The following is a 13,373-nucleotide window of genomic DNA, read 5'->3' on the forward strand; positions in this document are numbered from 1 at the left end:
AGCGCAGCCTGCCTGGTTAAGTGCACATGGTGCAAAGCGCAAGGACCGGAGTAAGGATCCTGGTTCGAGCCCCCAGCTCCCCACCTGAAGGGGAGTTGCTTCACAAGTGGAGAAGCAGATCTGCAGGTGTCTGTCTTTCTGTCCCCTTCTCTGTCTTCCTTCCTCTCTTGATTTCTCTCTGTCCTATCCAACAACAATGACATAACAATAATAACAACAACAAGGGTAACAAAAATGGGGGGGAGGGGAATAGCCTCCAGGAGCAGTGGATTCAGGTACTGCAGGTAGTGAGCCCTAGTAATAACCCTGAGGCAAAAAAAAAAAAAAAAAGGAGGCAGATTCTCATCCCTGAAGGTCACATTCAATGAAGAGAACATTCTGGTAGTGGAGCATTACAGGCCAAGCCCTCGCCTACAGGCCAGGCCCCTTGCCAGCAGGCCATGTGCCCTCCACCTGCCAGGCCTCGAGTCCCTTCACCGTTAGGCCCCACACCTTTGCTGTCAGGCCCCACCCCTCGGCATACCAGCCCCCTCACTCTCCGCCCACCAGGCCTCCCCTCGGCCTCACGCTGGCCCTTGCCTCTCTTACTTACCGCTCCCTGTCTTATATTCTAGTTCTTTTAAAAACACCTGCACAGTATCATTCAGGTTTCTGCCTAGAAGGTTTCTGTTCACCCCTATACTGCTATTCCTCTGACAGAAATGTAGTGTTTTACAGACATTGACCCATTTAAATATGGCCATTAGATAAAAAGAAAGGGGGGAGATGTTGGGAAATTGTGAGGATGTGGTTGAGCTTGGCAGGGCTTGACTTGAGGAGTGCGTCTGTCCTGTCAATCTCTCTACCAAGAGGTTGAGCAAGGAGGGACAGGAGTAACCCCAAAGGTTTGCCTCGTCTTATCGGACTCCCTGCCTCACAAAGCACCCTGCATTCCTGATACTATGGCCTATCTACATAATCATTATTTTGCCTGAAAGATCCCCACCCATTCCATTCCTTTGATCTATCTTCTTTCTACCCTCAAGACCCTCCCTGCCTCCAGGGTATTAATTCCACCAGTTAAAACCCTCGCAACAGTTGCTAAGGAACTTCCTACCTTCCCAGCCCCCTTTTGCTTTTCTCTGCCTCTTTCCTAGCCATTTCTGTTTCAACTTGTCACTTCCAGGTCAGACCTTTAAAAGTCTGGGCTCTCTGATCAGTAAAGATTTGCACGGCCTCGCAGCCACGTGTTTGGTTCCTGAGTCATCTCCCTGGCATCGCTGCGTGAGTAGCAGCCCAGGCTGGCTCCGGTTGAGTTCTCTCCAGCCCAGAGAGCACACGCCGGGAAGAGGCACCCCATGCTAGCCCCGCAAAGCATCAGGTCAAGGAGGTATGGGCACGAGTTTGAAGACCATAAGTCTCTGATTTAGGAGCAGTGTTAGCATTTTCAATAACATTTATTTTCTTTTGCCCTCGATTTTCACTATTTCTCTTTTGAGAATGTCAGTCTCCCTTTGTGTTAAGGGGAACTCATAAAATGTGGTGGACTTACTCTTTTATTTGACTCCAAGTTTTTTGCTGGGGCTCAGTGCTAGACCTAAGAATCCACTGCTCCTGGTGACTTTTTTTTCCCCCATTTTATTGGATAGGACAGAGAAATTGTGAGGGAAGGGAGGAGAAAGAGAGAGGGAGAGAGGAAAAATAGGTACTTTCAGACCTGCTTCACTGCTAGGGAAGTGTATTCTACAGGTATTGAGTGGGGGGTTTGAAGCCAGGTCCTTGAGAAGGCCTTTTGCCTAGTACTATGTGCGCTTGACTAGGTGTGTCACTGCCTGCCCCCCGGACTTATACTTGAACTGGAATTGCACCCTAGGCTTTGGTGTAACAGTGATAGTTGAGAGAGTGAGTAAGGACGGAGGCAGTTGTTCTGCTAAGCTAATAAAACTAAAGACCCGGGACCCTCACCAGCGCAGGTCTCTTCCAGTGCAGTGCAGTGAGCCTCATCTTTTTTTTTTTCTTTTTCTGTAAAAGTGGCCAAGTATATATTTCATTTCAGCCATGCCATGTGGGAGTTGGTGCAGTGGGTAAAACACTGGACTCTCAAGCATGAGGTCCTAAGTTTAAGCCCTGGACTCCCATCTGCCCAAGCGATGTTCTGGTTCAATCTCTTACACTTCTGTTTGTCTCTCACTGGTGACTAGATAGATGTTTTGAAGAATTGTTTTAATCATCATTGATTAAAATAATTGTTAGTCTCCTAATTAAAACTTTACCTCCTTATTGTTTACAGTTCTGGTGAATGACATTAAGTGATCAAAGACATTTTGTATTTGGAATTGTGGCCTGTTTTTTTTTTTTTCTAAGAAAGAATTCTTCAAATTACCCAAGTTCCAGGCATTAAAAATGTGGATTTTAGCAGATGGAGTGGGAGCTAGGCAGTGGCACCTCTGGTTAAACTCTCAGTGTGCAAGGATCCAGGTTCAAGCCCCTGCTTTCCATGTGCAGGGGGAAAGCTTCATGAGTGATGAAGCAGGGCTGCAGGTGTCTCTCTATCACCCCCACCACTCTCAATTTCTCTCTGTCTCTATCCAATAATAAATTAAACATATACTTTAAGAGTAAAAAATATGTATATTAAAAAAGGAATGGAGTGTGTAAAGGAGCCAGAAACTGACTATATAGCGGTCATCCAAAATACCTGAGTCAGAAATCCAATTGAGGGGATGTCGTGAACAGAATGAATTAGAATCCGTATTCCCACCGTAACTGCACAGTGGGGAACAGCACCCTCCTTCCACCCTACTATCTGTATAGTCTGTTTTAAGCAGGAGTAACCTTTGCAGGGTCCAATGTTATATACTAGTTAAAACAAATACATTGTATCAATTACAATGATTTATTTTGATTCTGCAGAGCGACAGTCTCTCACAGGTGTGATTTCATTGCTCCTGAGTCGATGACATCAATTCAGACAGAGAAATATAAAGAGATAGAGAGACATGGAGACACCACAGCACCAGAGATTCACCCAGTGCCATGGCACTGCCATGGAGTATAGGGGCTCAAGCCTAGGCCAGAAACATTTCAAGACACGGTCCCTACTCTCTCTCTGACCCTTATTAACAGTCACACATTCTTGGGGCTGCTGTCATGCCTACCTGGATAGTGGCCTGTCCTGTTGAATACACGGGCCAGGTTCCTACTCACCCCTACCCACACACTTACTAGAGGAAGCTTCAGTGCTGTGGTTTATATTTCTCTAACTCTCTTGTTCTGTCTAAAAAAAAAAAAAATAGTTGAATCAAAGCAGTGATGCCCTGGTGACAACAAGAAGGCAAAAATCACAGGGACAGGTGATGTTCACCCAGTAGAATGCACACATTGCCATGTGCAAGGACCTGAGTTAAAGATCCGGGGTCCCACCAGAAGGGAAGAAGCTTCACAAGCTATGGAACAGTGAGTGCTATGAGTCTCTCCTCCCCCCTCTCTTCCCCCTTCCTCTCCCCCTCTTTTCTTCTCCCTCTCTCTCCCTTGCTCTGTATCTCTCACACCCTCTATAAAAATTCGCAGCAGCGGAGTCATGCAGGCACTGAACCTCAGATAACAACAAAAAAAAAACCACCTATTATTATAGAAATTCAAAATGACAATGACTTTTGCAACTCACGATGAGAAACTGCTGACTGAAGAGAATGAAATGCTTGGAAACTGGATTCTCCTGTTCCTCTGCTCTTTGCTGACATGCACTTATATACAAATGATACATACAGATACAAACACATATAGGAATACTTTCCAAAATTCCTTTTTCCACAAGTAATAGTCAACAGAAATTGAAGCTCTCTGAGGTCTAGGCAGTTTACGTAATTTGAGGTAGTTGTACTCTCTGGAATCCTACCTGTGGAATCCTGCTAAGGGACAGTCTCTCTCCTGTGTCGACCCATCTTGCCCGCACACTTCTGGTCCTTGTTAGTGTTCACGGCTCCTCTCACTGAATCATCAGTGCGCATAGCTTGCAAGTGAGAAGTCTGTCCTAGAAGCCTGAGTTTGTAGAATAAAGGTTTCTTTCAATCACATCTGTGAGTGTACGATTCTGAAAAATCTTGAAGATGGATTCTGATTGGACTTGTTAAAGCAACGACACAGTAGGAAGCAGTGTCTCTCTCAGCGTTTAAAATAATAAATCTTCTATCAGTAGTCATAAGGGGATGCTTATCTATGATGCAGACTCTTGCCAGTGTGTAGGGACGGGATCAAATATAAAAGAAGTGACCCTGTAGTGAGGCTAAGTGATCTATCAAGTTAGGAAAATATCTTACCAAGGGAAGTTCCTGCCCTCGCCCACACATTATCATGAGCATACACTCAAGTTGCTGAGGAAAGAGAATCGTGTGACATCAGTTCCCTCAGATCTGAGCTCTCAAACACTCATTCTGTAATAGAGGTGCAAGAATGGAGTAAATCCCGGCAGTATAACATTCTGGGCTGCACTCTGGGGTAGGATTGGAAGGAGACCTGTATCTTGTGTTCCCAGCTAGCCTCTGCTGTCTGTGTACTCAGCACAGAGCAGGTGCTTCCTAAGGCTTAAGCCCTGCACGTAGATTGGTAGTGGTGCTTAGTGCATGTCCTAAATGCTTAGCTTTGCACATGGGAGATTGCTTCTCCTTGGAGTTTTCAAAGGAAGAGGAGGGAGGAGGTGGAGTGGGGCTTAGGATTCTGGTGCATGATGATGATGGATAAGGAAGGGCACACACCTGGCACATAGTACTAAACACAAACACCTGGCACATAGTACTAAACACGAACACCTGACACATAGTACTAAACACAAGCACCTGTGCAAAGATCCAGGTATGAGCCTCTGGCTCCCCACCTGGGGGGGACACTTCATAAGTAGTGAAGCAGGTCTGCAGGTGTTTATTTTTCTTTCTTTTTTTATATTTATTTTCCCTTTTGTTGCCCTTGTTGTTTTATTGTCGTAGTTATTGTTGTTATTGATGTCGTCGTTGTTGGATAGGACAGAGAGAAATGGAGAGAGGAGGGGAAGACAGAGGGGGAGAGAAAGACAGACACCTGCAGACCTGCCTCACTGCCTGTGAAGTGACTCCCCTGCAGGTGGGGAGCCGGGGGCTCGAACCCGGATCCATATGCCGGTCCTTGCGCTTTGTGCCACGTGTTTATTTTTCTATCTCCCTCTCCCCTCTCAATTTCTCTCTGTCCTACCCAATAAAATGGGGGAAAAAATGGCTACCAGGAGCAGTGGATTCGTTGTGCAGTCCCAGCGATAACTGTGGAGGCAAAAAAAAAAAAAAAAAAAGCAGCAACAGGCCACAGGGGGCTGCCTCCTGTTGAGCTGTCCTTTGAGTCTGGCAGTTTAGAAGGCTTTCAGAAGTTGTCAAAGTGACTGATGAGAAATAGAAACACTTTCCAGAAGATGAGAGTATGACTCAGTCTGCTGCTTAGTCCTGGGATGATGCCATTGGATCAAAATGAACACGGTGCTTTCTCTGCCGTTTCTGTCACAGACACGGAGCTTCAAGCTCTTCTGTCTTGAGTGTAACCTCGCTGCCCTTACGAGAGCTCAGCACTGCTTTTAAGTTCAAAAGGCAACTGCTTTCTGCTCACTCAGGCTCTCTGAGACATAATCCAAGCGAGGAGAAGGCTCTTTGCCAGGGACTCATATAGGAATTTTACTATGAGACTAAAAAGTTGGTCCACTTCAGGAAAGTTCATCAAAGTTCATTATAATCCTTTCTTCCTTCCCTATCAGGGAATCTGTTTGAATCCTAACCTCTGAGCAGCAAAAGAAGAGCAACCCTTTGCCAAATGCCGCCCCAAGAGCCTGTGAGTGTACACATGTTGAGGGGCCGGGCAGTGGTACACACCGTTAAGTGCACATGGTACTGAGTTCAAGGACCCGAGCAGGGTCCTGCAAGCAGTGAAGCGAGTCTACAGGTGTCTCTCTTTCTCTCTCCCTATCTTCCTCTCCTCTTTTAATTGCTCTCTGTACTATCCAATAAAATGGAAATAAATGGCCACCAAGAGCAGTGGATTCATAGTGCTGGCACTGAGGCCCAGTGATAACCCCCTCGAGGCAAAAAAAAAAAGGATATAGGTATTGATAAAATCACACTATTGAATTTGCTTACAGTTTTCAGGCTGTTCCTTTGTCACCTAGTGCCCCTTCTGCAAGTGGCTCCCTACAATCTGTATTTTCTTTCTCTCTTCCTTTATGATCTGTTAAATGTTCTTTCCTTGTTATCTGGCTCACTAGCTTCCTTGGTCTGAAGGCTTCCTTGTTTTCCTAGGTTGGAATCTCTTCACAGTCCCCTATTCAATACATATTGATAACCCTGTTATTCCTGTTGTGCTGTGTTTGTTTGAATATGGAGCTATACTCCCCTCCCTTGTTTTTGAATAAATGAAGGCTAGGTCCAACTTTATAGATGAAAACATAAGCTGTGAAGAAGCTTTGTAAAACAATTTTAGCAGTGATTTAATATTATTTTTAAATTAAAATTTTTTTGATATTTCCTTTTGTTGCCCTTATTTTGTTGTTGTAGTTATTATTATTGTTGTTGATGTCATTGTTGCATAGGACAGAAAGAGAGAGAGGAAGGGAAGACAGAGAGAAGGAGAGAAAGACAGACACCTGCAGACCTGCTTCACTGCCTGTGAAGTGATTCCCCTGCAGGTGGGGAGCCGGGGGCTCGAACTGGGATCTTTACGCCAGTTTTTTAAAAATTTTATTAGTGATTTAATTTTTTTTTTTTACAAAATTAGTTGTCAATAGGGGTATAATTCCACACCATTCCCACCACAAGTGTTCTGAATCTTCAGTCTCCTCACTGCAATCCACCACAGTTCCTCTAAGGTTGTAGACATGGGCCAATCATCATCTCTACAACTATCCGCCCACATTTATACATAATTGCCCCCTTTTTGTTCCTGATACAATCCTTTCTTTGCCTCCAAGTCACTCATGACACCTGTGAGGAAATTGTGAGGATGTGGTTGAGCTTGGCAGGACTTGAACCTGAGGGGTGCGTCTATCCTGTCAGTCTCTCTCTCTACCGAGAGGTAGAGCAAGAAAGGACAGGAGTAGCCCCAAAGCTGTGCCTCATCCTATCAGACTCCCTGCCTCACAGAGCACCTCACATTCCTGATACTATGGCCATTAGATAAAAAGAAAGGGGGAGATGTTGGGCATTAAGCCAGCTCCCCCTGCTCCCCCCTGCATTGCTGACACTGTGGCCTATTTACATCATCATTGTTTTGACTGAAAGATTCCCCACCCATCCCATTCCTCTGCTGTATCTTCTTTCTACCTCAAGACCCACCCTACCTGCAGGGTCACATTAATCCCACCCGCTAAAACCCTCGCAACAGTTGCTGAGGAAGCTTCCACCTTCCCGATGTGCCTTTTGCCTTTCTCCACCCCCTTTCCGAGCCATTTCCGTTTCTGACTTGCCACTTCTGGTTCTATCCTATAAAAGCACTGTCTCTCTGATCAGTGGATCCTTTTGCATTACCACACGGCCACGAGTTCCTGAGTCATCTGTCTCCCGCGTCGCTGAGTGAGTAGCAGCCCAGGCTGAGTCCAGTCGAGTTCTGTCCAACCCAGAGAGCACACGCCCAGGGAAGAAGCACCCCTGCGCCAGACCGGCAGACACCATTACTACCTCATCTTCTTGTTTTAGCAGCTGACCTGCCTTACTGCTTTGACTGGGATGATTTGGGCCCCCGAGTCCCAAACTTTAAAATATACACATATAAACATCACATGATGGAACTGTGTCTTATCCTCAGGGTTTGGATTCAGTAGGTTGGGGTGGGGCTTATGGATTTAACAAGTGACGCCACACAGCTGCTCTAAGGACAACACTTTGAGACCCACACCTTTAGACCACTGTGTGTGTTAAGGTATCTTCAATCCCAAACATCTCTGGACTTTTCCAAGGAATCAGAAGTCAGAGGAGGTGGGCTCAAGCCTACTAAGCCAAGCTTCCCACCACCAGCTTGTTTATTTATGTATTTATGATTCCATTTCATGCTTTTCTGGTGCTGGTTCTGTGTGGTTGCAGTTTAGGACCTTGCCTTAGAGTTATTTAGCCTGTCTCTGTGTAACTTTTCAGTTGTTTTTTTTTTTTTTTGCCTCCAGGGTTATTGCTGGGGGTCTGTGCCTGCACTACATACAAATCCACTGCTCCTGGAAGCTATTTTTCTCTTTTGTTGCCCTTGTTGTTTATCATTGTTGTTATTGCTGTTGTCGTTGTTGGATAGGACAGAGAGAAATCAAGAGAGGAGGGGAAGACAGAGAGGGAAAGAGAAAGACACCTACAGACCTGCTTCACCACTTGTGAAGTGATCCCCCTGCAGGTGGGGAGCCAGGGGCTCAAGCCAGAATCCTTAAGCCCATCCTTGTGCTTTGTGCCACCTGTGCTTAGCCCGCTGCACTACAGTCCAACTCCCATTTTGAAACCTCTTACCTGTTTTTTTTTTTTCACAGCTTCATGCTTAATAAAATTCACTCTTAATTTTCCTGGAAATGTATGTACATATTTGTACCAAATGATGATTAGGTGAAAACAGGAGAAGATGATGGGATAAAAATGAGTGACCTCCTTTACTTTTGATGTAAGAAACATAAATGATCTGGTATTCCTTGAGCTCTATAACTTATGTTTTTAATTTTTTATTAGTGGTTTAATAATGACGAACAAGATCATAAGATAACGGGTACAATTCCATACAGTTCCCACCACCAGAGTTCTATGTCCCCTCCCCTCCATTGGAAGCTTCCCTGTTCTTTATCCCTCTGGGAGTCTGGACCAAAATTCTTTATTGGGAACAGAAGGTGGGAGTTCTGGCTTCTGTAGTTGCTTCTCTGCTGGACATGGGCATTGTTATGTGGGTCCATCCCCCCAGCCTGTTTCTGTCTTTCCCTAAGTGGGGCAGGGATCTGGGGAGGTGGGGTTTCAGGACACATTGGTGAGATTGTCTGCCCAGGGAGTCAGGATGGAATCCTAGTAAATGTCTGCTTGGTGGCTGAAAGGTATTAAGATAGAAAGCAGGACAAATTGTTTAATAAACAGGAACCCAAAGGTAGGAATAGAGCAGATGGAAGTAGCGGTCTTTGTGTGGGAAGAAGTCAGGAAGTCTATTTTTAGGTGTGTTCCTAGACGCCCGTAACTTTAGTAATTTTTGCCTGAGCCTGACAGCTAACATGCATGCAGGTGGGCTGAAAGTATTGTCTGAGAAGATGGTGTCAAAGTTGAGAATAGAACTAGAAAGCTGGATTAGGACAGAGAGTAGCTCTCAAATATGCAGAAAGTATATAAATACCATTGACTGTTAACCCCATCATTCTGACCCAGGGCCCGTATAAATTCATATTTAGTACAGGCACCTGTGTAACTGCTGAGTCCGTCAGCTTTTTGATTTTCTGGAACACACATACAGACTCATACATACATGTACTCACTCACTCTTGCATTGGCTGTCGTTTTATTGGGCAAAGTAATGTTTGAGGTATCATCATGCAGAAGCCAGATGGACTCATCACTGTCTGTACTTCTTCATTTGTGCAGAGATGCCTTGGGAATCAGTCTACAGTGGTCTGGGAAATGGCGCAGTGGATCAAGCACAGAGGTCTCAGACATGAGGTCCTGAGTTTGATCCCTGGCAGCACAAGGACTAGAGTGATGTCTAGTTCTTTCTCCCTCCCCCCTGTCTTATTAATAAATAAAGTGTTTAAAAGAGAGAGAGAAGGGAGTCGGGCTGTAGTGCAGCGGGTTAAGCGCAGGTGGCACAAAGCACAAGGACCGGCATAAGGATCCCGGTTCGAGCCCCCGGCTCCCCACCTGCAGGGGAGTTGCTTCACAGGCGGTGATGCAGGTCTGCAGGTGTCTGTCTTTCTCTCCTCCTCTCTGTCTTCCCCTCCTCTCTCCATTTCTCTCTGTCCTATCCAACAACGACAGCAACAATAATAACTACAACAATAAAACAACAAGGGCAACAAAAGGGAATAAATAAATAAAATAAATATTTTAAAAAATTTTAAAAAAAAGAGAGAGAAAGAGGGAGAAATCAGTCTACATTGATAATTCTTACCATCTTGAGTTCCATTTGAATGTCTGGGCTTAGACCTTTTGTTTCTCTTTCCATGTTCAGAAGTTGTGGTCATTTATCTTCATAAATGAGTCTTAAAATAGGACATGGCCATAAAATCAACATTTGATAGCTCAGTGTTATCTATGTCCCAGCTGAATAAACTGTCCTTCTACTTAGTTTTGAACTGCAAATTTTGTTTTAATACCGTCTCTCTTTTTACCCTAATATTGAATATAAGAAAAAAATAGCTATTCCAGTAAGTTTTGAAATAGGTACCAGCAAAAACACCTTGGCAAATGATATCTCCAAGTGGGAAAATTCAGAGCATTAGACAGGGATTTGCAGCTGACTGGTAGAACTTGAAAAAGGAAACATAAAGGGACCTTCTTAGCTTACAGGATAGGGCGCCTAAGTCTTGATTGCTGAGATGGTCGCTACAATCCAGCACTTACTGAAAAACCGAAATGTCTCTTAAGGTCCCCTGTGGTTTGTACTTTATTCCAAAGGGATTTGGCTGTGTACTACCTACATGGCATTCACTTTCAGAAACAGGATCACCACGTAAGTTACATCACAAATACTGTGCCCTGGTGCATGGGGGGGGGGGGGGGGTGTCTGACTGACATCTCCAGATCACACACAGTAGTTATAGCCCTGGCCTAGAAACCAGCCATTTCAGAACCAAGGTGTGTGTCAGGTCCCCTGATTTACATTTGTGTTTGTGTCAGCTGGTAGGGCCTTCATTGGTCACTTTGCTGTGCCCAGGGCAATGAATGCAAAATAAAAGATGAGTCAGAGTCAGTGGACAGACAGATCCTTCCTCCACATCCTTAACTGTCCTAGTAAGTACTTTCTTTCTTTCCCCCCCCCTTTTTAAAATATTTATTTATTGTCTTTTTGTTGCCCTTGTTTTTATTGTTGTTGTAGTTATTATTATTGTTGTTATTGATGTCGTTGTTGTTGGATAGGACAGAGAGAAATGGAGAGAGGAGGGGAAGACAGAGAGGGGGAGAGAAAGACAGACACCTGCAGACCTGCTTCACCGCCTGTGAAGTGACTTCCCTGCAGGTGGCGAGCTGGGGGCTTGAACAGGGATCCTCACGCCGGTCCTTGGCGCTTTGTGCCACCTGCATTTAACCCGCTGCAGTACCATCCGGCTCCCAATAAGTACTTTCACAGCCTTAACTTGCTCCTTAGTTTTCTGCCTGATCTTTCTGAATGAAAGGCACCATGACTGATTCATTTCCATAAAAAACAACTTTACTAAGTTTCCCTTAAAAACTGAGGGAAATAGACATCAAGCAGTGGCACACCTGGTTAAGCACACACATTACAGTGGCCAAGGACCTGGGTTCAAGCCCCTGGTCCCCATCTGCAGGGGGAAAGCTTCGGGGGTGGTGAAGTAGAGCTGCAGGTGTCTCTCTGTCTCTCTCCCCCTCTCTATCCACCCCCTCCTTGATTTCTGTCTCTATCCAATAAATAAATATTTTTTAAATTGGAAAAAAATCCCTCCATTTGCTATCAAAAGCAATATAATAATATCCACTGGGAGTCGGGCTGTAGCGCAGCAGGTTAAGCGCAGGTGGCGCAAAGCACAAGGACCGGCATAAGGATCCCGGTTCGAACCCCGGCTCCCCACCTGCAGGGGATTCACTTCACAGGCGGTGAAGCAGGTCTACAGGTGTCTGTCTTTCTCTCCTCCTCTCTGTCTTCCCCTCCTCTCTCCATTTCTCTCTGTCCTATCCAACAATGACAACAACAATAATAACTACAACAATAAAACAACAAGGGCAACAAAAGGGAGTAAATAAATAAAATAAGTATAAAAAAATATCCACTGCACAGCAACATTTTATTATTGTTGTTAACTTGCACTTCTGAGACTCTGTGGTCCCAGGTTCAATCCCTAGCATCAGCATAAGAGCTAAGCAGTGCTCTGGTCCCTCCCTCCCTCTCCCTCTCCCTCTCCCTCTCCCTCTCCATCTCCCTCTCCCTCTTCCTCTCCCCTCCCCCTCCCCTCCCCCTCTCCCTTTCTCTCCCCCTCCCTCCCTCTTCCACCCTCCCCCCCGTATCTCATTAAATAAATAAAAGATTGAAAAAATTAAAACAACATTCCTCTTTCTGATTAAAATTATCAGAAAAATGCAACTATTGAAGAGACAGTAAAAGTTTTCATCTTGAAGCAGGTTTGGCCTAGAAACATACATATCTTATTTGGAAATAAATAGAAGTTCCCGTCGGAGACTGGAAATAACCATGTCAGATGTTGTCATGATAGTCAGACACCCATGGAGGATTAAGTCTAAGCCCAGCAAGTTTGCTCTGTGAGCTGAAACAGACATGGGCATAAATGTTTATGTTTTTCCTCTGACATCAGGCAATCAGGCACATAGATGAGCTTTAGGAATCGAACATTTAGCAAATCCTGGAATCTCACGCCTGTGAATCACGCCTTTTGTGGATAATTTGCAGAAGCTGTCACTCCAACCTGCTTTTTCTCTGATTTGCGGCCCTTTTCCTCTGTAGCGACGACACTTTTAGGAAATACAGTGTCATTTGAATGTAAGCTCCAGTACACCTGCAGATTACAAGCGTAAAGGAGATGCCCAGAGAACTAAGACGGAACAGGCTGAAGCACCTACTTTCACCACAGAAATTGAGGTAATTAGCAAAATGGAACAGACATGGGTTTCAGAGATAGGAGGGACTAGGTTCATAGTAACTCATCTTTGAAAATTTTTTTCAAATTTTTATCTGTTTGTTATTGGATAGAGACAGAGAAATTGAGAGGGACAGGGACTGTGTATGGTTCTGGGGAAGGCCATACTAAAATTAAGTCGAATGGGGCCGTGTTTCTACTGGACGTAACTAAGAACTGTTTGGGGTCTGTTTCCATTGACTGTTTGAGAGAATTGGAATTTATGTTCAGAAAGACAGACGCTTGCCAGCAAGGAGGCACTATAGATAAAGAAGCTTTTGGTGGGGCCAGGTGGGGGCACACCCAGTAGAGTGCATATGTTATGTGCTCAAGGACTGGGTTCAAATCCTCAGTCCCCACTGCCAGGTAAATAGGTAAATGGTGAAAGAGTGCCACAGGTGTCTTTTCCCCTCACAGTTCCTCTCTGTGTTTAAAATAGATAAATATCAGCAGAAATGTTGTTGGTTCTACATGGCAGAAGGTAGAGAAGTCTGTGTGCAGAGGAAGGAGTGATTTTAAACGTAATTACATAGTTATAACAGTCAATTTTGAGTTAACCTTTGCAGACGTTGCTTACAGTCTG

At 44.8% G+C, this 13,373-nt stretch overlaps 1 protein-coding gene across 5 annotated transcripts in view; it reads left to right on the forward strand.

Moving 5' to 3' along the window:
- The window catches only part of GHR (growth hormone receptor), a 253,214-nt gene that overhangs the window by 39,312 nt on the left and 200,529 nt on the right, over positions 1-13,373 (forward strand). Inside the window, exon 1 of one of the 5 annotated variants that reach the window (XM_060190999.1) lies at positions 5,762-5,823. The exons of the other annotated variants lie outside the window; for them this stretch is intronic. The gene's annotated coding sequence lies outside the window, so the exon portion shown is untranslated. Of the gene's footprint in view, positions 1-5,761; positions 5,824-13,373 lie in introns of those variants that run through there. 5 annotated transcript variants of the gene reach the window in all.

This window comes from Erinaceus europaeus, chromosome 5 (assembly GCF_950295315.1).
Source record: "Erinaceus europaeus chromosome 5, mEriEur2.1, whole genome shotgun sequence".
NCBI lineage: Eukaryota > Metazoa > Chordata > Mammalia > Eulipotyphla > Erinaceidae > Erinaceus > Erinaceus europaeus.